Genomic DNA, 27,390 nt, shown 5'->3' with positions numbered 1-27,390 from the left:
TGCTTCTTATTCTGCCATCATGTAAAGGGAAAGCTCTGTAATTCTTCACTGCTGAGTGCAATGTGGTGCCCTTTATAACCCTTGAGACCAGACTGTAAAAATAATAGAAAACTGACATTTAAGCTATTGGAGGCGAGCACTGGGTTTTTTAATATTAGATTGTTCTGAGCTAAAATGCACAAAGGAAAAAAAAATCACCAAAAATATGCTGCTTCTTGCCTATTTTACATTTCGATATGGATAATATGTGCACATCTCAGAGCAGATTATATTAATGTTTCTGAACATTGATGAGTCCAAACCCACTAAGAGCTGTACATAGCAGCTCAGAGGGCGTGGGTGTGACAGAGGCACTGGGAAGTCGGAGTACAGGCAGGGAGCTGTTTGCTTTTTTCATGGCTGGTGTCTCCTCCTATCTCTCATACTTTTATTTTCAGGGGCTATTTTCTTCTTCACATTTTGGTGATGTGCTGAATACAGATGAGATACAATGTACACAGAGCTATTAGAATGACACACATTCATTTTGTGGTTTTGGAAAAAAACCAAACCCCTGATCAGGTTAGCCGGGCATAGTCTGAAAATGATGTGAGGCACCTGGCTAGCGATAGTCCTTTAACTGGCCAAAATCCCAGGTCTGCTCACGAATGCCCCGTGAGGGACATGCCCACGCAGGGGTCAGGGGTACCTGCCAGCTCTGCGGGTGCTGCGGGATGGAGCTGCACCCCGCAGCCACGCACCTTCGGCCAAGCACCTTCGGCCGGGCTGCACCGCAGCCGCTCTTGCTTCTGCCCCTGTGCTGGAGCTGCCTTCACTCCGGCAGCCTTCTGGAATCTGTCTGGTCTGAAGCGCAAGAACCTGATGGTTTATGATCTGGCTGCTTCTCTCTGTGCCTCCATGTCCTGAGGTGACGTGATATTTCTTTCCATAAATTTCAGGGGTTTCCATGTATTCAAGGAACTCTCAGTGCCTAGTTGGCCACTGTGGTTCAGGAGAGCTGATCAAATACTTATTTTGTCAAACGAATTGTCTGATTAATTTTGTCATTTCAAATAATTTATTTATAAGTCATCTGCAATAACAAATATTTATAGTGCCTCCTGACCAGCAATTATTTGCCCTTCCTGATTATAAACTACTATACGCCTGCGGCAGCGGATGCTAATGGTCTACACTTTGGAACAATAATTCAAGAACGTGAAGAAGCACTGCATAATTCCCTCAGCAGTCTGCAGAACGTTTCTATTATCTTCAGCTCTTTTCCAGAATTCTTCCACATACACTTTTTGACAAAAGGAGACTACACAGACCCTATGAAGGTCAAAGCTATTAAAAATCTTCTCGGTGAGCAGTGCTGCAGATCTCCAAACACTTGCAGCTCTCCAGGGAAAGTCTGAACTTGCATTTTTCACCTGTAGTTGTTCCAGTCCTGTCCAGCACCCACCAAAAGAAACCATTGTGGAAACTAACTTTCTGAAGCACCTGGGTCTGTCAAACCAGGCTTCATGAAATAGCTGTTGTGTCGTACCTGCTGAACCTAGAGAGGTAAATACATCTGTTCAAGTAGTTCATGTGACTGGAAAAATACAGGTCATGCTAGATCCGAGACATTTTAAAACACAAAAGGACATTTTTTTCAGTATTTTTTCAGGTATCTGTTGAATCAGTATCAGTAACGAGAATCACGTGGCTTAAACAGACCTTGCAGTGGCTGCTCTAAGACTGCACGTGTGTGGCAAGGTTTTGTTGCTCACTACCTTTGCCTGCTTTCACCTGGCATTGTGAGATGCCTTGGAAGCTCCCTTCAGGCACTTCTGGATTTGAATGATGTCAGTAGTGGTGTCATCTGTGTGCTGTGCTGTGCTGTTTTCTCATTCTACCTGCTGGTCTCACTTGTCGACGTGTATGTTAAATGAGAGCAGTTCCCACACAAGCCAGGATGGCACCCTGCTAATAGCCTTTGTCCTGCAAACATCGATGATGTCCATCTGCTCCCTGTTCCTGCTGCCTCGGTCCCAGCTGGGGCTGGATCTGTGGGGATGCTGCAGATCTTTGCTGTGTGACCAGTAATGTCACTCTCATGCCTGTGACGTTTCTGAGAGATGATGTGAGAATGACATTGCCTGCAGCTTCTCTGTCTGAGCCAATTAAACAGAGAAATTAAACAATGTCTGAGTCAATTAAAAAGAGAAATTAAACAATGTGACAAACAGGAGACAATAGAGACAAAGCTCGCTGCTGAAGTACATCTAAGGAAGGACACGAGGTATGTGTATAGCAGCCAGTGTCTGGCCACAGTGCTGCGGTGCCTTCCTGGGTCTTTGCGATCGTCTCGCCGGGGAGTGGGTATCCTCTCTTGGTGAGGCTGGCAGCTCTAGCTGCTCTGAGCCCCTTTCTCAGGAGACATTGCCTCCTTGGTCTGGCCTCTCTTCTGGCACCTTCTCTCCTGTGCCAGCAGCGAGCCCAGCAAAGCCCCTTCTTTCTGGGGCCATGAGCGGATGTTTTCTGTTCTCACAGGCTGGGTGCTGGGTGAGGAGTGTGGGCACTGCAAGGGGCTCACAGAGCCGGCTCTGGCAAGGCCAGTGTCCCTCAGACTGGCGGTAGCGTGTGTAGGCTCAGTGTGGAGCTCAGCGATGGTGCAGACCAGCTCTGCAGTCTGGAGCGACTGTTCATGGTCACAAATGTGGCATCCAGCTTAATGTATGTCAGGAACCAGTGAGTAATTCCTCCAGTGTGCTCGTGTGTTGGGTTAAGCTACAGCATCTCTCTCTGAAAGATACTAATCTGAGACTGAAAACTTAAAAAATTCCACAGCGTTCCTCACTGCTCCCCTCAGCCTGCTAGTGGAAGGGAGAGACTGTCTAGAGAGCAGGACAAGCCCCTTCTGGAGGCATGCACGGTGTGGCTGGAATGTATTTTCCCAATAACTTTGAGAAAATTATAAATCAGCACCATAAATTTACCGTGCTTGGCTAAGTCAGCACTGAGCAGCTAGTACAGGTGCTTGGTAATGCACTAGCAGAAGTGAAAGCTACTGTATTTCACAAACCCCAGCACTTTCTCCACCTCGGGCGATGGTTACCGGAGCATCAAGTGCCCGGGCACTGTCACCAGTGCTGGGCGCGGGGCAGACGGGAGCCCAGGAGGTCTCCATTGGTGCTGGGGCAGGCGGTGGGCAGGGGCACCCACCCCGGCCCCCCAGCACAGGCTGCGCTGGGGGCAGGACGCTGGGCTCCAGCGCCAGGCTCTCCTGGGGCTCTCGGGACCGGCTGGACGGGGCCATCAGGTCTGCCAGACCACACAGGCAGGTGGTCTCTGGCTCATTTCAGCACAGGCCAGGGTGTGAATACTGTCAAGAGCGTGATCAGCATTGGAGGTGTTTAGCACCCTTGGAAAGGAGAAGTCAATGGACAGACCATCATGACTTCTCTCTGTCCACACTTGAAGCAATCAGGCTTTCCTGTTTTTTTTTTCCTTCAGTCTATTAAGTGACTTTTCCAGAGCTGTTGATAGAAGCAACTAAGCCAGACTACGTCTTTGCTGTATCTAATTGGCACTTTACACAGTAAGTAAAGTGATCTACTAATCATTCTGATCTCTGTTCAGTACTTTGATCTAGCTGTTGTTCTCAGGTGCATACAGTGACAGCACAATTAATTAATTGCAAGTTTATAATTGTGCAGCTGCAGCATGCTCTAGTTCACTCTTGGAGTTTTACTAGTTGAGTTGCCAGGGTTTGTCATTAATGCTGGCAAACAACAGTGATCCAAAATACCATTCTTCGACCTTTTCAGTCTCCCTCAGTCCAGAAGCAGAGCGTGTGCGCCAGGACGAGCTCTGGCTCGCTGCAAGGGCTCCCTACGGCAGCCGTGCTGCAGCGCTTGGCACCAGGACCTGGCTGGGGGTGAGGGGCCCAGCTGCCGATCAGCATTTCCTAGAGCTGTTTGATTATTTATTGGGACGTGCTGTGTGAAGCACACCATACAGCTTACAGAAAAAGAGGAGAGAGCAGGAGAGCACTTAGGGGAATAACCCAAGACCTTTGCTAGCATTAACTATTCTGTATCTTTCAGTTTGAAAGGGAATTAATTAAACCTCCTGCTGCAGGGTTTTGATCAGTCCCTGCTGCAGGACAAGACGAGGCCTAGCAGAGAAGCCGGGTAGCCTCCATTGTGTACTCTTCTCTGAAACGCCTGGCAGGAAAGTGAAGCAGATGCATCACAAATGTGATTTGCTTGTGCTGCTCCTTTTGCTCATCTGCTTTCCACACCAAAGAGGTGACGTTGCTCTTCTAACTCAGCACCAGAGTGGCTGGCATGACCTTGCGTTGTGGGCAGGGACCTACACGGTACCTGCGGACGAGGTAGGTCACATTGTAGGAAAGGGCAGGAGAACCTGTTTGCTCACGCTGGTGGCTGAAGGACCTGCAAGGAGGAGGCTGCAGCCCTTTGGGGCCGGGCACGGTCCTGCCAGAGCCAGCTCTGTCACTGTTCCCGTGCTCTGACAGGGCTTGTTCAGCTTCGATAGGCTCGTGCTCCATGGGCTGTCAAATCTCTTTGCCAGGAGAGCGAGTGGACAAAAGAGCCTCATCTATATATGTTGCCTCCCTTAGAACAAGGCAAATATTTCAGTATCTGTTGAAGAGTATTTGCATTTTTATGGATAAATTCAAGAAAAAAGGCACCACGCAATCCCAATTTGCATCCCTTATTTCCATAGAAACTACAGGAGTCTTGATTGCTTTCATGTGCTTTTGATGAAAATTGAGTGGGGTATCTTTATCCTGCCATAAGGTGGGAAGAAAAATTGGCATTCACAATAATATCTAATGGTTCAAAGGATACTTTTGCAAAACAACTTGCTGTGATTTATTAAATAACTTGGTGTTTTTCAAATAATTGGAAAAAAAACATTCTAGAAAGCTTGTTGCAAGCCTGTGCTAAACCGCTGTAGATGAACTTCTGGTGTGGAACGAGGGCTGCTGGCGTGGCTGCTGCCCGTGCCGCCGACGTCACCCGGTTGCTTTCCGCAGTCCGGGGCTGGCAGTGAGCAGTGAAGAGCTCAGGCACCGCGGCCTGGTGAATGGCGTCGGGGTGCGGGGCCGGCGGGGCCCGGCTCGGGATCCTGGTGAGGGGACCCCCCGGGACCCCCCCAACGGCGCGGGGCTGCCGTGTCCCGGAACGTGTCCCCGGCGCGTGGGGCCGTGTCCCGCCTGTCCCCGGCCGCCTGAACCGCCGCCTCCGTGGCTCGCGTCGCCCGCTGCTTGTAAACATCGGTTGGGCTTTAAAACAGCCGGTTTTCTATCTTTTTCTTTTTCCCGCGGAGGCAGCAGAGCCAGGCCGGCACCTCCCCGCCTCCGGGCTGCCTTGGGCCGGGGTCTGCCGGCAGCCGGCCCCGTCCCGTTCCCGCGTCCGGCTCGGAGCCCCCCGGGAGCCCCCCAGGGGCCGGGGCCAGGGGCTGCTCCGCAGCGTCGGTCTCCCGGAGCGGGCTGGGTTTGCTGTGCCCGCGCTGCTCATCCTGACACAAGGCCATTTATATTTGATGGTGTTTGGATGAATTATGCACATAGCCACAAAGAGAAATTTAATGATGGGTTTCGTCTTCTTTTTTATGGATTTCAGCCTTTGAATTAAGCAGCAGTTCGCTCTCAGTGCTACAGGGGATAAAGGGAATATTCCAGTCCCTGCATCCATCACGGCTGCTCTGCCAGGCAAAGTTAACAAGTAAACAGTAATCGCCCACAATTATTGCCCATTACGTGCTCTCTTCACCTGAGATCACACAACAAAGCACGAGTGTAGAGTCACAGGAGAAGCTGGGTGGCAAGGAGCTGTCAAGATGAAATAACAGCAAAAAGACCTGTCAAACGCTGGCTCTGTGAAAGACCGAAATCCTCTCCTGATGGCCCCTCGGTGCAATGTACAAGAGCTACTTCTGTGTAATTATAAATTGTCTGCAGGGCTTATCAGAGAGGTTCAGAGTTGACATTACAATAATAGGGTGGGTGAGCTTTATTTAAGGGATAATGTTCCTGGCAGTGCTGTATACATGGCAATAAATGTGTGGCAGGTGATTAACACCAGCGGGGAGCCTGCGTGGTCCCTGCTGCGTGGCCAGAGGAAGGTCCCTGAGTGGCAGGGAGGTCCCACGGGTGACGGCCTGAGGGTGCCGTGGGGCTCCGCGCCTGACAAGGGGGTCTGCACTGGGAGGGCTGTGGTGGCTGCACACGGGGTGGATGGGGTCCCACTGAGAGAGGTGGGACGGAGCGTTCCTGTTGCCTGGCTCTGAACACGTACCAGTGCCAGTCTCTGTGAAAGACGTCTGCCTGGACCCTTTATAGCTAGCAGAGAGGGAAGGGCAATTTCTTGGTGTGGTTTACCTTATCTACTTTAGATACTTACTTTAGGATGAATTGAACTGTTCTCAGAATTGAGAACAAATTCTCTCCATTCGCTACAAAAAAGTGGAAGCTGGTAAGCTCAGATGTGGACCTTGCAAGTCAGGAGACATTGATCCGTTTGGAAATACCTTATGTTGGCCAACATCTCTGTGTGCCTCTCTGATTCTACTTTATTTTAAGGAAGAATTTTCTACAGTCTTTCCTTAGAAGTGTAAGTTAGAAAGGGAAGGTGCAGAGCACAAGCCTTGCACCTGTGCGTTCAAGGTAATTTTCTGTTTTCTTGAGCCAGATTTGCCCTGAAGGTAGACCTGAGCGATATTTGACCCACTGCCAGCCTTGGGCAAGGCACAATCTCCTGTCTCCCTGCTCCCGCCCTGCAGAAAAGGAACAGTGAAGCTGAGGATGGAGGGGCTGCTGTGAATCCAGTTGCTTGCAGGGAGAATCTGTGCGGTGGCTCGGCTGTCGGCGAGCATGACAGCAGCGAGATGGGGCTGGCTGCCGGCCCCGCATTGGAGTCAGCCACAAAGCTTGCATGCAGAACGTTGTGCCTTTGGAGTCAATACCTGTATCTGGCACTTTGCACTAGGGCAAAAAGGAGAGAGAAGAATAAAATTGTGGATCCAGAGTCTCTGGCTCAAATGTGTCCAAAGGCTCCACGGGAGCTCAGTGCCTGGAGGCAGACGCGATGTTATTGCAGCTGAACATCGTGGGAGGGCAGCTCGTCACTGGAGCTCTGCTTAGGACAGCAGCCCCCGTAGCCTCCCAGCTGTCGGGTTGCAGCAAATTACAGGGATCCATTACTATTTTAAGGGAAAGGAAACGTCCCTGCTCCTGAATGCATCAGCCGTGAAGGGTCCGGCAGATTCTGTCGGGATGAGTCTCCTGCAGAGGAGGCAAGTTCCCAGCTGCCCCGGTCACTGGGGAGCAGTAAGAAGGCAATGTGCCCGCTCCGTGAGCTCTGATCCCATCACCAGTCAAAGGGACTGATTTACATCGGTGGAGCTGCCAGGCTTGTCCCACTTGGGAGCGTTACTGGTGATATTAACTGGGGGAAATTCTACAGAGTAAGTATTAGCCTTGTATTATGTAGAATTTTTAAGTGCTTCATTAATTTACAGTTCCACTTTTTATTAAATTAATTTGCATTTTAATGAAAAAAATAAGTGGATCCAGCTCTCTTCTTGGAGCAGCAATGACATGCAGCCCGTGTGTGAATGCGTGTGCCTGAGCAGAGGGCGAGGCAGCTCTGCGTTCCCGGGTCCCAGGAGCTTCCCCTGTGCGAGGGGGCTGCCGTGCTCCCGCCCAGCGAGAGGCACCCCCTCTCTCAGTGTCCTTGAGGAAGCCTCTGTGGTCGGGCTGGCTCCTTGTGCAGAGGCATGTGTGGGGAACTACAGTGCAGACTAGGGCATCCGCCAGAGCACGGGGAAGAAGGCTCTAGGAAAATACAGGAGCAGGGTGCAACGATCCTGTCTCACCACGGAAGATGCTTCTTGCTGTGGCCAACATGCAGCCTTGCGCTCCTCGACAGAGCCGGCAGAACCATCGTGCGTCCCTACTGTCAGGCTCTTCTCATCTGCTTCCCCAAGAAATACAGGCTGTGACAGTGAAATGCGTCAGGACTGAAGAGCCCCTGCGTCCTCTCCTCTGGGCATGCTGGACAAATTGAAGAGTTTAGCTGCAGTTAAAAAAAAAAAAAATTCTAATTGACAGGCACCCTTTGAAAGGCGCACCCAGTGCTCCCCTCTGACACCAACGGCCCTGACAAATGCCCTCGAAAGCTCGGTGTGTGTTCCGAACTGGGGCTTGTTACTCTTCAGGGAGACCGACATCATGACACCCCTTGATTGCCAGGCATCAATTCTGGAGTGAGGCAGAGCATAGTTTTGTAAAGCAAATAGCAGAGATCATTCTGAAATCACTGGTGTCGAGAAGCTTGACTAGTATTTAAAGTGTGACAAAGGTGACGTTTTTCTCTGCAAGGGTGGTTTGGGTTTTTTTCTAAAGAGAAACGGTTACAGCCAGGCAAAGTGGGGGGAAAAATAAAACCTTATAAAATCCTTTTTGCCCCCTGGCCCTCAGATCAATAGGTAACATCTCTGGTGGCTCCACAGACTCCTGAACTCTTTACTGGCATGCAAGCATTTCCTTCAAGGTCCTCCTGCACTGCTTCAGAGAGTAATAATTTAATGATTCTATTCTTCAGGGCTTTACTAATAGAAGTTGACTCAAAATGAGATGTTTTCCACCAAACTGTCTTTGCTTCCAGTGTCTTTTATCATCAGATTGGCTTTTTAATCTCACAGGCAGCAATCCCACATGTTCCTTTTCCTTTTTAGACAGGTGAAGTTAATAAGTCTTTTAATTTTATTTTGTATTTCCCATAGCATCAACATGTCTGCTAGGAGACCTTTGACTTGATTACCTCATGGCTTACGTGCTGCGATGATTTCGGTAACTGTAAGCCACAAATGTGGATCTTCTTCTGACCTATGCAGCCGGGAGATGACAGGAGCTTCTGTACTCCTGGAGCGCGCAAACTTTAGTTCGTTGCAACGTGGCAGAGGAGCACCAGGGGCATTGTGTGTGTGTGTAAGGTTTTTTTTAGAAAGGAAAATTGAGCAATAAACATCCAGAGAAATGAGACATTTAAACATTCAGAGTAATTGATACCAGGAAAAAAAATATGATAGGATGAAATCTATTCCTGCAATAAACTGTCCATTAGTTGGGCCATCAGCATAACCCTAATCTAAAGTTACGAGGATCCATTACAGATATAATCAAATACAATTTTCTATATTCCATGAATCAAAAGCACCATATGTATTAAGAGCCTAGTTTGTCTTTTTGTTCCTGCCTTCTCCTGGAACAGTATATATCTGATTTCTTGTGTTATATTGCTCTGATGTCTGCTAAGGGCACCATGCCCTAGAAATTCACATTAAATAACTGAGAGCGAGCACTAGAAATGAAAAAAGTGAAATACTATCTAGACAGCTGGAAGTAAAAATATGAAAAGTGTTGCACTTACAGAAGCAAAAAAAGCCTATTTTTATGACTTGAATAGACAGTTTGGTATAAAGAGAAATTCCTCACCCAAGATCAGACGTACAGCTGAGCTGCAGCAGGCAGCCTGAAATGCTGTAATCCGCAGCCTGCCAAGGGGCAGTACAGATGCTGGCTTCAAAGAGCGGGCCAGGATGTGGATGTGGATGTAGAGCATGCGAAAGCACAGAGGTTCCCAAACTTGCTGGGCTAACGACCGCTGCCATCCCAGGATAAGTTTTGGCTTTCTAAGCATGCGTGCATCAGGCTTTTCATAGACACACTGCAGACAGCGGTGAGTCTGCAGCCAGATGTGGTCTGCAGGCTGCAGATGTGTGCTCTCCAACACCGAAGGATGCTCCTTTCCTTCTCCGGGGCCTGGCTTCTCCTTTCTTTCTCTTTGTTTTGTAAATTTTTATGTTTCTTGCCATCTACCAGACTGCTCTTCTCCAGCAGCCCTCTCTCAGGTCTCTGCCTTGCTGTCCTTGCCTCTGCTCGGCGAGGGATGTATGTGTTTGGGCACGTGACAGATCCCATCCTGTCCAGCTCATGGAGTGGCTTCTCCTGCTTTCAAGAAGACCTGCTCTGTCCACAGCTGTGGCATTGCCCTTGGCCCTGGACCCTCTCTTTCCTTCGGCTCTGCATGCAGCAAGGTGACCCACTGGACGAACCACTCACCCTGCGTTTTTTTGTTTCTAGGCAATTCTCAGGGGCTTTGCTTTGACGTGAAATGCCTTTGCTGATGACAGAGAAACCAGTGGCCGGGGACACTTGATCAGAAAAGCCTAGAGGGAACTGTCTCGGTTTGTAAGGGTTCATGCTTTCCGTCAGAAATTCCCCACATATTTGAACACATTTTTCCAGAAAGGTGTGTGTGACCTGCATGTGGGCCCTATGCAGGGCTTTTGGGGTGGGCAGCAGCATCAGGAGGAGCCTGCTGTCTGGAGCCATCTCCTGCCCTCACCACCTCAATTCTCCAGCTGTTCTCTAATCCCATCTGGAAGAAAAAAAATCTCTTCTGTCTCCCTAGCCTGTTCCATTGATTTATCTGTCTCAGTTCTTCGCCATAGGTGCCTGGCCATAAGAAGGGATGCTTTAATTCATTTGTCACATAGGACTTTTATGCCACTTCCTCCAGGATTAGATATGTACTCCCACTGCTGAACTGTGTTATTTAACTCTACAAAGCCTTTAGGGCAGCACCTAGCAGGGAAGACCCTCTCCAGAAGAGCACCGACACCATGGTGTTGCTGGTGCTCAGTGGATTTCCCGCGTGCCTTGGCTCCAGCAGCCCGACAGACTCCGGGGGTACTGGTCGGTGTCCTCGCTCCTGGGAGCTGTCATGCACCCTGGCTCTCAGTTCTTGCCCTCTGCAATATTTTGCCTTGCAACGCGCTGCAGGGTCCCCGAGGGCGAGCTCCCTCGCGCCAGCTGACCCTGCTCTGAGAACCAGGGTGAGACCTGGGAGAGGTTTTCTTGAGTAAAGTGGGAGCAGCAGTGGGGCTTTCACGCCAGAGTGGGGGTCAGCTTTCAGGGCACGTTGCAGGCTAGCTGCTAGATTTCAGGGCGAGGAGCAAAAGGTTATAGAACGGTAATATTTTGTTGGTAATTAGGACACAAGTTAGTGGCCCTGTAATCAGCCCTAGTCAATTAATGGATGTGAGAAGCTGAGAGAGTCCCACTGCAGGGGATGGGAATTGAAAGCCTGCCGAGGGCATCGAGTGGGAGAGGGATCACGTCCCTTGGCTGAGTGGGATGCTGCCAGCTGCCAAGATGAGAGAAGGAGAGGCAAGAAGGAATGAAATCTGGTTTTGGGTTCTTTGCCTGAGAGCTGAGGATCAGCCAGATAATGAGGCAGCAAGTTCTGAGGGCAAGGGAAGAGCTCGGGACATGGTTAGCTGCTCATTAGCAGCCAGAGACGCATGAGCTCTCAGCACAGTTGCTAGCTCTTTGCTCTGGCCAAGCCTTTGAATGTCCCTGGAAGGAGGGCTTGCACACTGCTCCCTGCGGCAGCGGCTCCCAGCAGCCGCCGACCGCTCTGGAGCAGCAGAACAGCAGCTCTGAAGCTCTGTGCTAAAGGCTTGAGAAATTAATTTTGCCTGTCAGAGATTCAAATGGAAGTGTGTGAACTGAGGTTCAGCAAGGTAAGCTAACCCACCTGGCTGCACTCCAGCTCCCGGAATGCTGCTCACCGCGGGAAGGGAAGTACCTGCCTGTGTAAGCTGGTATTGTCTTCCACATAAAACATGCCCTTAATTAATAGCTAGCATGAACCTAAGCCACTATCTCTGTTATCAATTGGTGGATGTGGTTGGATTGTCTGTCTCCCAGGACAGTAATATCCCTTCATCTTATTGCAAATTGCTCGCAGCATCCTTCTATTACACAGGCTTAATGCTTGAAAAATAGAGATTTAATACTCTACCATATCAGACTAAGTGAGGTCAAAGCAATTCATATTCACGATCCCACAAAGCTCCCTGATAGTGTTTCCTGTGCGAAGCGTTGATGTGCGGGCAGCGAGCCGGGGCGGCCGTGCCCCTGGTCCCAGCGGTCCCGGAGCAGGAGGGACCACGACGGCCCCCACGGTGGGAGTGCTGGGCCCCTGCCCAGGACGGGAGCGGCTGCACCCGGAGCAGGAGGGTCCCGCTGCCAGGCCGTGCCACCCCCGGCGCCGCACCCCTGCCTGTCCCCACGCCGCTGCCAACCCTTCCTGCCCTTTGCTGGTTTGCTGTGTTTCTCTAGCCTGGAATGGCCGCAGCATGTGTTTTGTGTGTGCGATACAATCGGGGCGCGCTGTGCGTGTTTCCAGGGTGCTGACTGTTCCCCAGGTGTCGGGTGGCTGACCTGTTTTTAGTAAGCTGTTGCTAAGTTGCATGCGAGTTTCCTACAAGCTGTAAGTTCTCACCTTGCCTCCTGAAGAGAAAGCCTAGGAGTAACATATCCTGTATTTACATGTTTATTTGTGTCCTGAAATGTACATATTTTTGAGAGAAATTAATAGCTGGTGTGTGTGCGAGCCTTGAGGGTTTCCTCCCCAGCGAGGCAAGATTTACCTCCAGGGATGATGCATGTATTGCCAGGCAGGACACATTCCTTCTGTATTTGCTTTTATGTGTGTGCCAGGACGTGGATTCCACCTGCAACTCATGAGGAAATATCTAAGCACATGAAATAAATGGGAAGTTTAGGTTCAGAGGGATTTATGTGCAGAAATTAAACACGGGTTAGGAGAAATATCCCTTTGCCTTACACAAAATCAGCAAAAGAGACATAACTCTCCTGGTGTGAGCTGAATAGACCTGGAGCCACCTTCCCAGACTGCAAGACAATCTTGGGCTGATGAACAGCCTTGCTGGCTGTACCTCGCAGTTCGGAGGATCTTCCCTGGAGGCTTGGGTATGGGAAACAGCCTTTAACGCCACAAACCAGGGTGGTCTCCGAAACGCGTGAAGGCTGTCTACGACCATTCAGGGGAGCCAAGTGCAGGGCTTCCTCCCTGGCTGCTGGGCCAAGGCGGCCAGCCAGGGTACGAAACATCAGTCTCCTGAGAGGGGACTAGAAGCAGAGCCCAGAGGTACCCAAGAGCAGGTGCAGCAGAGGAGGTGAAGGACTGTCCTGGGAGACAGGAGGATTTTGTTTGCCTTTTTCCATAAGGACTGTTGCAGCCAGAGCCTTCTGATGACTAGACCTGTCCCAAGGTTGCGACCACCCACGGGACTCTGTGTGCTCTGCGGGAAGGTGCTCTGCAGAGGTCCTGGGAGCTGCTACTGGTAGCTGGCTCTGCTGCAGCTTGGCCCATTCCACTGGCTGCAATGCTGTTGTGTGATGCTGGAGGTGGCACTGCAAAGGCTCCGTGTGTCTTTCCTGGCCTTAAGAAGCTCCCTCTAAGGGAATTTGCCTCTGACCTTGGGAAAGGGGACCTCTGACGTGCATCTCTTCATTAGTGGGCAACAGAGGGAAGGTTTATATCCCTGTCTTCAAGATCTGCAGGAGTTCTACAAATCCTTTAAGAGGAGACTGAAGATCACCTGTATCATAGACTATATTTTTCTGGGACAAAAACTATGTAGAAAGACTGTATTTTGCTTCAGCACTGAAAAAGTACGATTTTGGAATCCTAGAGATGATGGGACTGTGACAGGTCTGCACTGGAGGACTGTCACAAGAGGAGGAGACCTGAACGCTTGTTAGCAAGATGCCAGACAGGGAGCATAGCTATCTCTGCTCCATCCTCAGAAGAACATGTCCCATTGGGAAGCATCAGTGCTCCCATGCTGGGGCAGGCTGCCTTTCTGTTGGCTTCTGCACAGTGCTTGGCAGCAACACTGTCACAAAAAACACTACTGGTCACAAAAAAGGATTGTTTCCAAGCCTGAGGAATTCCTAGAATAAAACTGCTGGACTAAAATTAACTGGCTCAGCTCACCGTGATACCTACAAAAATGCCTTGATTACAGAAGGAGAGGAGGCTGCAGAGAGCCACTGAGGTTTCCCCTGCTGGGAGCAATCTACTGGCGACCGTGGGTTACACCGACATGATGGTGAACGGCACCTCTGCAGCAAACGTTTCCAGTAAAGGGGCTGTCAGGAGCGTGTGGTGTCTTCTGTGGCACCGTGACACGCTGACGAGCTCTGACGGATGGCTAATTGCTCAGGGTAGTCTGACACAGTGGAGCAGTTCTGAGAGCACCTCAGCCACGGAGGTCAGCAGTGATGCAGAAGGCATAATTTTTCATAGCGTGCTCCTTGTATCCTACAACTCCTTCTGTAATGGACTAGTAAATTACCACACTATTTAAAAGGTAGCAATTTATAACATTTTGATAACTGCATGCTCCTGAGGCTATATCATCTGTGCCTGCAGAGAGAATGAATGAGGGCACTCCTCTCCCTACAATGTGGGCATGGGCGTGCAGAGACACAAACATACATGTGCCTCTGCCATCCCAACACCTTCCTGCAGTGCAGCTGCCACCGTGTCTGTGCGCTGTCTGCAAAAGCACTCTGACTGCCAAGCACACATCTAGATGTCCCATTCACCGCATTTCAGGTACGTGCTGCCCCCCTGCTGCTGCTGGTCTGCACTCATGTCTGCTGTGCTGCATGGAAGGAATCTCCTCTCATTTCTTTCCAAGAGGAATCTGAAGAATTGAGTGCCTGAAGAATTTGCATGGAAACATTCATCCCTCTCAAGTAAATAAAATCTCACCTGCAGGTCATGGCAGCAGGTCAGCTCTTCCCACACAAACTGGGCCCGGTGCGATTTCCTTCACCAAAGCTGTTGTCTTCAGCAGAACTGCCCGGCACTGTGTCCGAGGAGAAAGGGAGTGGCAGGATCAGAGCGTGCTGGTGTGGAGTCTGGGCAGCTGGCAAGTCTCCCCATCACACAGCAGTAATTAGCAGAGAGAGGAAAGTGCGCATCCAGCCGCACAAGGTTCCTGCAGTGATTGGGGTGGATCAGATGGGATGCTGGGTGACTGGCTCTGGCCCGAGCATGGGTGCTGTTATCCCTCGCAGAGTGGGCCGGGAGCTAAGGTGAGTGGAAACAAAGTCCCAGAAAGCCAGGAAAACTGGATGATGGTACTGGACTTGGAGGACGCCTCTTCTGGAGACGCTGATGCTGCAAAATGTGCAAGACCACAGCAGTTCATTCTTTCCAAGACCAAATGTGTGTTTGCCTCCGAAGTGTGCTTGGTTGCAGGTGTGCAGGTAAAGCCACGCATCTGTTTGAGCAGACAATTTGCAGCAAGTATGCATGTGCATGTACGTGTTTGATAGTAGTAAAGTGTTCCTGCATTGGTACCACAGCAACATGTTTTATTAACTGTCTGCTTTCCCTCTGGAGTGATGTAACTCTGCTCCATGCAGCAGAGATGGGTCCAATTAATCGGATGGATAAAAGTGGTTAATGCACCTTGGAGAAGCGTAATTTAATTGGAAATTATTATTGCGTGCTGCTCCTATGTAAAGAGTGTGAGAATCGGCACTAATGACTCTGTTATGACCATGACTTTTAATTGCTGTATGGTTCTGTGATTTAAGTCTTTTCCTGGGTATGCGTTTGTTTCCCAGAGATTTCGGGTGGGATGCTGATTGCAGTGGCACACTGGGGACGAACAAGGCGCAGTCCAGTGAGTTGGGGCTGTTCATCCTGTTTGTGTGATTCTCGTGCGGAACTGAAATTGAAGATTTGCCTGTGAAATCTGCAGAGATGGGCTCTGTCTGCAGGGTGCCAGGGGCTCCTAGGCAGCAGCATTCCTGGCTGGCGCACCCTGCCTCCTGGCTCACTGCGATCCCCCGTTTGACTGAGGTTTGCTCTGCAGCAGCTGCCCACGGAGGCAAAAGCTGTTCTCCTGGTGCCTTCATTGTTTGCCTTGCAATTTGGCATTGCCCTTCTCGCCACATCTCTGCCGATTCGAACGTAGTCTGTAGGACATTGCTTCCTCCCTCGCGGTGTGCAAAAGGCGTTAGAGGCAGTGCACGCAGGTAGCTGAGCTGAATGGCACGTGCGCCGCAGGCAGCTCTTTGTTGCTCCCGCGTCCCGCGTGGGATCAAAACTGGTGACGCTGGTAGTAGTTACTAAGCTCCTGTACGTCCCCCTGCCATAGTGCGGGTTGTGTACAGGGGTGTTCGCCCGTGGAGCTAATGAGCAGCAACAGGATGAGGGAGGGAAGATTAAGTCTGTGTAACCTGCAAAGAAAACAGCAAACTAAGAAAGGAGAACTTTCTTCCCCACAGAGCAGTGAAACACTCCCAGTTCACAGGCCACTTGTGGCGTCTTTCACAGCCCCTTGGGTTTTACTGCAACGCAGCAATGGTGCTTACACAGATGGTGAAGATATGTTTTTGTAAAGGCATGGAAAATGTCTCTGAGTGGACAAGATACCAGGCTGTCATCAGCACAAATGTATCTGTGTGTGTTGTTTTCCTGTTTTTCAGGCTCCCGGATAAGTGCCACTACAACCAACAATTTTCCTGTCCTTGTTTCCTTTGCTTTTGCAAGTATCTTAAACCAAACCGCTCCTTCCCACAGGAACAGAATGTGCTGCTGGATAAAAAAATCAGGATTTTGAATCCATCGAGGAGAAACAGGGGAAAAAATTTTCTGTTGGATGTAAACCCAGCCAGTGCCCCCTGAGCTCCCTGCGTCACCCTGGCCAGCCCCTGCCGTGCTGGGGAGCTGAGGGGCGGCCGTTCCCCCTTCGCCCCAGGAAGGAGCTCAGCAGCGCGCTGGGCCGATGGCACCGTGTCCCCCGCCGCTCCCAGCTCCACCGTACCGAGCTCCGGGCCAAAGCGGGGAGTGACCGTGCGGTATGACCCTCACGGCCCTGTCTCTGCTTAGTGGGGTGGGGGCCCGTGCAGGATCAGATTAGCCCCGGCTGCTGCAGGTTGGGTGTGAGTTGGGGCTGGAGCATGCGGCCAGTGCTGCCAGCTGCGTCTGATGACTTTGTCCTCTCCCACTTTCTGTCTCCTTGTCCCGCACGGACCAGAGAGGAGGTACGTCTGTTTGCAGGAGCCGGAGGAGCGAGAGTGGGCTGTCCATCCCCGAGGTGAGCGTGCAGGGTGGACTTGTCTGGTGGTGACTGCAGTGCGATAGGTTTGACCCTGTTGTCTGTCTGGCCCATTTATTTGGAACAAAACACATTCAGAAATGTGTCTATGTTGGCAGCGCTGCGGTAAACAAACATCCCTGAACAAAGAAGAGCTTGGGGAGATTTTCATGTGGGTCAGATGTTTAGCAAGGAGCCGTAGAAAATGTAGAAAAATTAGCTGGTCAGTGTGCAGGCTGTTTGGACCCTGGAAGCACAGAGCTGAGCTGTGCCAGCAGCAGGTCTCCTCTCCTTGCCCTGGCAGCGAGGGCTCTCCCAGCATCCTGGTGCCCATCTGCCTTCGGGAGCCACCGCCAGCAGCCGGTGTCCCGATCATCTGCCGTGTCCCCCTGAACAACACCCCCCCGTGAAACCCTCCCTCCTCCGCAGCTGAGGGAGCTGCCCTGCGTGCTCCCGGGGTGGTGAAGGCAGCACCTGGGCAGCAGCAGGTTTCCTCGCCGTGCTGCGTGTCGGGGGCTGCTCCACTCTGAACGGAGGGTAAGAGCATGCCAGTGCTCTTGCAGGTTTTCCCTGTAGGAAAGTTACAGTATTTCACCAGAATAAAATAGACATTCTAGAGAGAGAAGAGAAATTCAGTTTTTAAGCAGATTTACAGGGGAAGGAGGAGGAGATGAAGAACGGGGTTTTACTTCAGAGTCTCGTGGTCCCCGTGCTCCCTGGCAGTCTGGTGAGGGATGCTGATGCGGTGCTGGCTGGGCACCGTGCTGGGAGAGACCCTTTGTGCTGGCCCAGGGAGAGCAGTGCAAGTGCTGAGACGTCCCAGTGGGGCACTGGGGTACCCGTCCCCAGCCGCTCTGTTACCCTCCCGGGGGGGTAGCCCGGCACCGTGGAGCCCGCGCGTGGAGGGTGCCGGCACGCCGAACCCTGCCCACAGCCACCCAGCTGGCAGCCTTCTGCAGCCGAGCACCAGGCCACCCCGGTCCCGCTTTGTACGTCCAGAGCCGACGGAGTGCGAGGGACTGCTGCCTGCCGGGGCTGGGCATGGCTGCCGGGGCAGGCAGTGGTGCAGGCGGCCGAGGACGCGGTGGCCAGGCTGCCGGCTGCCGGTTGGGACGCGGGTGCGTCAGCAGCGCTGCTGGGAACCTTGCGTGGTGCCTGGCTGCGCTGTGGATGCTGAAGCCTAGTGCTATTACGCCCCTGCTTAGGAGCACTGAATTTGTTCATAAATCTGCAAGGAAACAAAAGGTGGTCTTTTAAAGTGAAAATGCCATTCACAAGTTCTATAATACGTATTCTGTTTGAACTTACTTTAAAAAGTGACCTTTAAGCATTTACTGCACTCACTTTGACGTTAGATACAATTTTCTCCAATAAATCTCATTTTAGCTGTTGCTTTAGATTAAGTAAATTCTCCACCTGCGGGGCTGGTAACCAGCACTCACATCTTCCAGAGGTTTTCTAGTTGTTCAGTGGAAGTGCGATGCGCAGCTCTGTGAATCTCATTCACCGGCTCCGAGCTTAGCTGTGGCTGCGTCCTGCTGTGTTTGCTGTGTTATTTCAACTCAGATCCATCTTCCCAGGGAACACGGTTTGCTCTGGCTGTGTGGGAAGTGTTTAGTATTATATCCTAACTACGTGCAGCTGTTCCTCTTTAATTGATTTGAAATTGTTAAAGAATCATAATCAGTAGTGGAGTTGTGGTCCTTGTAAACATGATCTCAGCAAGCAGGCAGTGTCTTGGCTACGGAGTCCAAGAACATTGAGACTTTGCAAGAAGTGTTTCCTGCCTGGTTTCTTAAAGATGGAGTTGTGTATTGCTGAAAAGCCACAGAATACAGCTCATCTGTTCCCTGTGCCTAAAAAGTGAGAAATATAGAGTGTGGAGAGCCAGTGCTGCTGAAGTGCTATGAGACTTGGCCAGAGGCACTAGACTTGAAAAGACGCTTGAGCGAGGATCCTGCCACAGCCAAAATCAGCTCAGAGACACGGGGTTTGTGTGAGCAGAAGCTGGAGAGGCTGGAGAAGGTGCAGACCATAGGCCAGGGCATGCCAGATTCCTGCTCCAGGATGCTCATCCCGTGAGCTTGCCAGGTTCCTGCTGGCTCTCCAGATCATTGTCCCAAAGGCTTGTTTCTAGTCCTCTGGCAGCACTGTAGAGACCTGAAGTTCATGTATCAGCTCAGACTGGGGGTCTCTTCTGACTCGAAGGTGCTTGGGGCAGCCTCTCCTTGGCCAGACTCCCCACGCTGACAGTACCCTCTTTACCCACATCTGTTGGTGACAGCACATAGATGATCAGTGAAGACAGAGCTGGAGATGAAGTGGAGCTGAGATGCATGAATGCCTGTTATCACCCTCCCCAGAGCGGCAGGACCCAGGAAAGTGAGGAGGCAGCTCCTGTTCCTGGGAAAGGGCACCGTGCTGGGGGCCCTTCTGCTGCCGCCTGCAAGCAGCCTCTGACCCTCTGAGACAGGACAGCAGCATCTTCTCTGTTTCCCAGCTAGCTCAGGACCCACAGAGGAGCTGGGTGGCCCGTCCAGCTGTGTCAAAGCAACGTGAGCCAGGGCAGCAGTGCACAGGACTCAGCCGGTGCTGGGGTGACTGAGGAGGAGACGCTCTGAAGAGGACAAAGGCAGAAACCTCACCGCCATCCAACAGGTAACAGCCTGAGGAGGGGACAGGCACCAGCATGGTAGTCCTGCTTTTATATTTCCAATGTGTGCATTGTAGATGATTCAGTGTAGAGGGGAGAGTGAGGGACAGATGGGACAGTGGATCTGAAATGGCCCTTGGCTTTATGTTTGTGCCACCTCTTGGGCCATTCCCAGGCTGGTATGTCCCTTCAAGGAACTGTCAAAGGAATTAGGAGAGACACAACCTGTAAATAATGAAGGCCAAGACACCCTACATAAATTTAAGCACAAAAGGAAAAAGCTAATGTGGGCTTACCATTTTCCTTGACAGTCTCCACTTTGCACCTTGAATTTCACAACCATTATTTTCCTCTCTAGTAGTGATGTAGAACAAAGGCAGAGTCAGCAGGCTCCGAGGGATCACAGACAGCCCTCAAAGCAGCGTCTTTGCCATGCAGAATCAAAACCCAGCTCATGTTATTAATTCACCGCAGAGAAAAAGGAACTCCTGAAGCACTGGAAGGAGGAAGAAAGGAGGTTCGTGTGTGTGTGTGTGTGTGTGTGCGCGCGCACAGAGCAGGGAGGGATCCCACAGCCATGCTCCCCGTGCTGCCGAGCAGGATCCTCGCGTGTCCAAGAGCCCGCCAAGCCCACCAGTGCCGATAGAGAGCACAGGCAGCCCCGGGAGCTCCACACCTCTCTGCTCTGCGCAGCCTGTGCTCCAGCCTGAGGAGCTGATTTTTTATTTAAGTGCATTTGAAATGCACACAGATGATCCTCCCAGGTCCGAGGCATCCTGGTGGGCTGGTTCCTGGGGAGCCCAGCCAAGGACAGCGGGGGCTCTGCTGGAGCGGGTGAGGGTGTGCGGGGTGGCTGTGCCTCCCAGCAGGGCACTCCCTCGCCCGGTCCCACTGGGGTGGCATGGCACAGGCGATGCTGTGATGGGCACGTCCCCGCTCTGGGCAGCCCTCCCTTCTGGTGGGCTCCAGAGAGCTCCAGGCCGGGCTGGGGTGCGATGCTGCCAACACACCTGCTGCCCCTGTGTCTCCGTATTTTTGCTTTTGGCTTAGGCTGAAGCTGGGGATTGATGGCGCATGTGGAAACCAAGCGAGCCAGCCTGCAAAGACACTGTAGCCCCCACTGGAGATTGCACTTGAGCACAGCAGATCTCATCCTTGGAGCGCTCCTTTGAATCTCACTCTCCACCCGCCCCCGCCCTGAGACTGAGCAGCTTCTGGAGCCGCCCCAGAGTGAGGGAGAGCTTCGGGGTCCTTCGTCGTGCTGGCGGCGGGAGGCTGGGATGCCACGGGCTCTGGCTGTGGGCCACGGGCTGAGCCTCGCGGACGCCTGTTATCCTCGCGCCTCTGAAGGTGGAAAGCTGGCAGAGAGGGGCCCAGCCTGTGCAATTCGGTTCGTTTCCCGCAGCAGGTGACAGTGAGTGTTGGTCTCCCGGCTGCAGGTGCATTGATCCCCCTCCCTCGGGGCCATCTGCAAACACAGACGGGAGGGGAGGCAGCAGCTGCGGAGCGTGTTTTCATTCTGCCCTCGTGGCCGCCGTGGCAGGAAGGCAGGCAGGCTAGACAGGCACAGCGGTGGGGAGTTTACCGAGGGACACAGCTCATTGCATCTCCAGGTCTGCCTTTTCCCCCAGCAGGTGCCCGGAGCTTTCCAACCACAGTCTCTCTGTCAACAGAGATTCCTTTTAAAACCTGTTTCAGGAGCCCACGCAGGGAAGCACCGCAAGCCCACGGCAGCCAGAAGTGCCTGTCCTGCTGCAGCCGGGGGGGCTCGGACCTGGGGCAGGACCGGGGCGGCAGTGGTCCGCAGCGATGCCAGCCTGGTCCCGGCCCGGTCCTGCAGCAAAGGCAGCAGGGCACTCGTGGCGTTGCTCCTCTGAGCGTGCTTGCAAACCAAGCTGATTTAATAAACAACAGGAGTGTTTTCCCAGACCACATGCTGAGCTGTATTCAAAATACATTTGTAGGAACATCAATTTTTAATGCAATTTATGCCAAATGTTGTTGCAAAAAGCAGCCGTTAACATGACATTAATTCAATCACTGGAAATACAGTACGTGCTGCTAAATGAAAACATGTTATTAGTCAATTAGATTAACTGGATGTAACTCTTCCAAAGCAACGTATTATGGTTTCTACATGGTTAATTACGTTGTACGAATTACATGGCAATAAGGCTTAGCACTGGACACACACATACAATTAATGCATAAGCAGAAGAAACAGCTTGCAATTCACAGTTGAACTCTGTAAAAATTGTTTGAAATATAAGTATCTTGCAAGCTTGAAATAAAGAGAGAGAATTATGCTGATATTATAATGGGAACAGGGCAATTTCTAAAAGAGCCAGGGAAGTCTTTGCTGCGAGATCACAGATGTTCATGGTTGTTTTCATAATGAGTTTTAATCTGCTTTAAAAAGACCATTTTAATTTTAAACAGAAATACTCCTGGTCCTGGTGAAGTCCCTCCCTGTGCGGGAATCTCTCAGCACCCACGCAAGCAACGACTTTGCTGCCGCCTCCCTTGTTTGTGTTTTAGGATGAATTTGTGCCCACTTGCGGGGAATTGTGCCAGACTTTGGCACCAGGAGCGGGCATTGTGCCTGACAACCACGCGACACGCCGCAGGCACCACAAACCCACTGCACGGCGTACGTGCCACCGCAAACATCGCTGGTGTGGTGGCGGGCGGGCCAGCACCGGCTGCAGCGGATGCTTCCGCGTGGACCCCGCGGCTCGGGGGTTCCCCAGCACAAGGGTTCTACAAGCACCCAGCCCGAGAAGGCCCTGGGACGAGGAGGCGGCTGTTCCTGGGGAGGACGTGGTGCCCAGCAGCCGGGAGGGCAGCCGCAGCCCAGCGAGCCGGAGGGCCCAGAAGGCAGCTCCGTACTGATCCCCGTCTGCGGGGAAGGGGCTGCTCCACCCGGCTGGAGCTGCTGGGGACCCCTGCTCTGCGCCGCTCAGGTCCCCGCACAAGGTTGCTGGCATCCTTGGATAAGCAGAGTGCCCTCGGCCTCCCAGATTCACCAGGGTCAGCCTTGGACCCTGGAAAAACCCCGAGTGAAGAGGAGAGGCGGTTCTGGCACAGACGCAGCTCACACAGAGCACTGCAAACCAAGAAGAACGCCATTGCAGCTCACGCGTGGTGACAAGCGGTGCCTGTACCTGCTCGGTACCTCGGCCAGGTGGGCGGTGAGCCCTGGGCTCTCCAGCTGGAGCTGGAGCACACCTCTCCTCCGGATGCTCTCCTGCCTTTCTCTTGCTGCTCCCCAGTGCAGCCTCTCTCCTCCCTCTTACCCAGCAAGGCTGTGGCTTCACTGACAACGTGCTTCTTGCCAAACCCAGCTGCAGCAGCCCAGTCCCCCCTCGCCTGTTGTCACGAGGGATGTGCCCCCCTCTGCCCCACTGCCGGCCCCTTCCGGCCCCCTCCCTGGCACTTGCAAGCGGCTGGTGAATCTGCTCCGGGCTGTTGTTCCCTGGACCCTTGCGGCCCTGCGCTGCAGAAACACCCAACTGCACATCATCCTGCAAACAAGGTGTAAACAAACAGGTGGTGCAGCTCTGGAAATGCATTTTTATTGCTATTGTTGCTGTAACTATCACAGTTCATGGAAATGTGACTCTTCTCTCCTCAGATACTCAGTCAGCGATCTCGGCAGCACCCCAGCAGCGCTGGAGGCTCAGAAGGGCGGGAGGGCAGCGGCAGAGTGAGCTGCACCAGGAGCACGGTCTGTCCAGCGCTGGTGCCTCCGTCACCAAAGCAACGGTAGCACGGCAGGGCTGAGGGGGGTGTGACCAGGAGCATGGGTAAGGGGAGGAAGGAGAAGAGTGATGGCTAAGTAAAGCAGAAGGCGCAACAGAAGCAGGCTGTGCTCGCAGGCATGCAGCACGAGCTGGGGAGGACTGGCCAGCCCTCGCTTACAGGTCTTGGTTCCGGTGCAGGAAAGAGACTCTCAGACAAAGCCAGAGAGGAGCTGTGCAGAGCGTGGTGCAGGGGGAGATGCTGGGATGCTGTCAGATGGGCTCAGGGTTTTGGCAGCACCCGTCCCAGCCGGGCCCGCGCCAAGAGCAGTTTTTGCACTGCGGCGCGTGGCCGGCTGGTGCAGAGGTGTGCGGTCACCGGGAGAGCGTGGACAGACGGCTTCAACTCCGCAAGAGCAGCCCACGCCTGCGTACACAGCTCCCTGGGCAACAGCGCCTGTGCTGCTCGGGTCCCTGCACTGGCACGGGCCGCGGCAGCAGGGCCAGGAGGAGAGATGTGCCGGCGGTTGGCACCCAGAGACCTGCAGCTCCCCACGGCCCCCAGCCCCGCCGGCGAGGGGTGGGTGCTGTGCCGCCACTGGCAGCCCCAGCTCCTAGGGTGCCCACCCCCGCGTGCCCCTGCCCCAGGGGGGCCCAGGGATGCATGCTGATTTTGGCAGTCTGACAGCGATGGGCTGAGATTTAATTTGACATAACCAGGGGGCACGGTTCGGGAGCTGAGTCGATGCAGTGGAGTATAGCTTATTGGTTTCACCGGGAGCGGAGAATGATTTGAGCAACCTCTGTACTGCCGGTCCAGACACACACCACCGCTCTGTTGACTTAGCAGCCGCTGCTGACAGAGAGAAGTGATAAAGCTCTTGGAGATATTCCTGTCTCATCTGTCTCGGGTAAACCAGAGGAAGGCTGGAAACATCAGAGGAGGCAAAATGTAAAAGCAATAAAAAACTCCAGACTCTCACTGAAGGCAGAAGCTGGTCCAACATGACCACTGGCAACACATGATCAGGGGGTTGCTTATTTGAGGAACTGTTGATTATTTAGTGGCTGCTTAAGGGGCTGGGGGAAAAAAAAATCAAAGCAAAAGTTGTTTGCAGGTTGATGAAAGGACTGCATGCTGCCCCTCTGCAGCCCTTGTTTACCACCAGCCTTACCTGCTCGGAGTAGTTGGAGAGATTTCTGACTGCTTGCTCAGAAATAAAAGGAGCCTGAAAATCAATCATTTGTTTACATTGTATAACTTGTTGAAAATCAATTGGCTCCACATGTTGCAGATCTGATTGCATTTTGTTAGCGGTCACAGGGAATGGTTTTCCCTTGACGTGCCTGCGCTTGTGGTTTCTCCAATGCATCAATTGTACCGAGCCTTTAGGATAATTGAGACTGAGCAACAATCCCCTTTATAAATATTAACTCTGATATGCTTGGGAAACTCTGCCTCTCTTGGATGAATTTTTAACTAGCTTTTTAATCTATCGCTTCTTGTTAGAACAGCAGGAGTGTTTCATGGTGCCTGTTTCTGTCTCCCTGGCTCCAAAAGCAGCGTCCCTGCCGAGCCCCCTCCCCGGACAGGGAGCCCGCTCCGGGGCCATGGGGATGGGAGCCCCTCGGGCACCCAGCACGGGGCGGCCGTCCTCTGCACGGCATCACCGAGCCTCCAGCTGAAGTCTGCCCGGGGAGCTGCTGTGTGCCGAGGGTGGCAAATCCCTTAAGTGATGCCAGGGAAAAGCAGAGCCCATAGCAAACCTTGGGCTGGTCTGCTTGGGTCTCTGCTGCATGTTTTCTGTACTCTTGAATCCGCTGTTCAAGTTCCTCTGTGGAGAACTGAAGGTTTAGGAGCAGAGTGCTCTGGCTGCTGCCCATATCGGCAGCACAGCCGTACCCAGGTCTGGAGGTGGCAACAAGCAATTTCCAAGAGCATGGCGCACACGGGGATAGCCAGCAGGTCCCGTCTGTCTGCTCACTGCGCCCTCTCTCCCCTTGCACACTCTGTCTGTGGAGCAGCATGGCCCCTGTGCAACCTCGCCTGTTTGTATTCCATATCTGGCACTAGCAGGTGGCTCTGCTAGCCATCACGCACTAGCACTGTGCTGCTGAGGCGCTGGCAGGCTTCCTGAATGCTGAACTTCAACTTAGACTGGGGAGAAGCGCTGCTGAGCCCTGCTACCCCATCTGCACCCTCTCCTGGAACACATCCCCCACTCCCCATCTTGGGTCAGGGGTCCTGCAGAGCAGTGACCATGGAGGGGACCAGGGCTCATCTGGCAGTCAGCTGCAGGGGGGGAGCTGGAAGCAACTTCTCCCTTCAGAATAACTGGGGAGACAGCGCTGTGCCAGCCGTGGGACACTGCGGCGGGGGGGGACACCCCCAGTCAGACCCGCACCTGTGGCCCAGGACACTTCGAAAGAGCAATGTCCGCTTGGAGGGGAGGGGAGAGGGAATGGGGAGGGGAAAGGGCTGCTGCTGGCAGCTCTCACCGCCACCCTGTCCCACCGCCCCGGCCAGGGGTCCCCTGGGGACACACTGCCTTTGGCACGGGCATGCCTGCTGTCCACCCTCTCCCCTCCCCTCCCCTCCCCTCCCCTCCCCTCCCCTCCCCTCCTCTCCTCTCCTCTCCTCTCCTCTCCTCTCCTCTCCTCTCCTCTCCTCTCCTCTCCTCTCCTCTCCTCTCCCCTCCCCTCCCCTCCCCTCCTCTCCTCTCCTCTCCTCTCCTCTCCTCCTCTCCTCCCAGCCGGCCGCGGCCCGCAGACGTGCCAGGCTGCGGGCAAGGGGTGAGGAGCACGAAGCAGCTCACGGCCAGCGCTGGCCCGAGTGCCGGGGCTCGGGGAGCCGGGAGGGCTCTGTGTGTGCGTGAGATGGGCTCGTCGCTCTCTAGCAGAGGTTGCAGCTGCAGCGTAGTGCCAGCACCCTCTTCGTCTTTCCTCTCCATCAGCATTTGCCTCGCTGGTTCTGCAAAGCAGCAGGTCAGAGTCCAGCAGCTCTCGCCCGTCTCAGTTAAACTGTTTCTTTTCCCCCACAATCAGATGCTGTCTTCTTTAATATCATCTGAAAGTCTGTCAAACTGTGTATATTCTTGTGAAACCTCTGTACAGAAAGAGACAAAAGGAATCAAGGATGCTGTTAAAATGAAAGCCCTACTTTACATTTCAAATACTTTAACAGATTTTTCTCTCTTTTTTTTTCTTGGATGTTTAATAAAAGCTTTTGAAAGACTTTTTTTAATGGTGATTGCTTGCTGAGGGAAGTGTCAATGAGGATGTGAGGAAGACAGTGCAGTCAGAGGTTGCACAAGTCACTGCCTCACACCAGGCTTGGCTTTCTGGCCTGGTGCTTGCCTGTTCCAGCTGAGCGGCTGCCTGCGCTTCGGCGGGGAGCCGGGATGGACCAGCATTTGCCTAATAGGCACCTTGGAAATGCATCAATGCGTCCTGGGAGCCGTGCCTCTTCCCGAGCAGCAGCTGTTTCTCTCCAGTAAGTATGGAGGGTTCTGTCAGGCTCCAGAGGCTGCACGCTGCCACGAGGCTGGGAGACCCCAGAGTAAACTCCGGTGCATCATGATGTGGGCAGCATTGGGTGAAATAACTATTCTTGGGCACTTTCTTGTGTTACAGAGTAATACTTTTTTTTTTTTAAACAATCTGTAGGATGCCATGATTATCGTTAAAATGCTCGGCTAGTCAGTGAAAGTGCAGCTTACTCTGAGGAGTATGCAGAAATTTAAGTACAGGAAATAGGTTTGACGTTCTTGTAGACCATGCTGGGGAGAGTGGCGTTTATTCCACACAGAGAGACCGACGCAGCTTTGCCCCAGTCCGTGCTGTCAGCCGCTGCCCTGCCCCGGGGACACGAGCGGTGGCTGGGACCGGGCAGATGCCGTGTGAAGGGCGCTCACACGGTGTCCCCTGCGTTTCCTGGCTCCCGGCGTGGTGGTAACCTGCCGCCATGGGTCTGCTCCATCCCCGTCCCCGGCACGCTGC

The 27,390-nt window shown here is 52.8% G+C and overlaps 1 long non-coding RNA gene across 7 annotated transcripts in view; it reads left to right on the top strand.

Moving 5' to 3' along the window:
• Positions 1–25,991, top strand: part of LOC142363244 (uncharacterized) — a 172,595-nt gene extending 146,604 nt beyond the window's left edge. For 3 of the 7 annotated variants that reach the window (XR_012765613.1, XR_012765614.1, XR_012765612.1), the window contains 3 exons: positions 19,499–19,656; positions 20,010–20,168; positions 20,702–25,991. This is a non-coding gene — a long non-coding RNA (uncharacterized LOC142363244). Of the gene's footprint in view, positions 1–16,938; positions 16,999–19,498; positions 19,657–20,009; positions 20,169–20,701 lie in introns of all 7 variants that reach the window. The other 4 variants (XR_012765616.1, XR_012765615.1, XR_012765618.1 and 1 more) reach the window with 4 other exon arrangements.
• Positions 25,992–27,390: the final 1,399 nt, after the last annotated feature.

This window comes from Opisthocomus hoazin, chromosome 15 (assembly GCF_030867145.1).
Source record: "Opisthocomus hoazin isolate bOpiHoa1 chromosome 15, bOpiHoa1.hap1, whole genome shotgun sequence".
Lineage (NCBI taxonomy): Eukaryota > Metazoa > Chordata > Aves > Opisthocomiformes > Opisthocomidae > Opisthocomus > Opisthocomus hoazin.
This window is presented reverse-complemented; position numbering and strand designations above follow the sequence as displayed.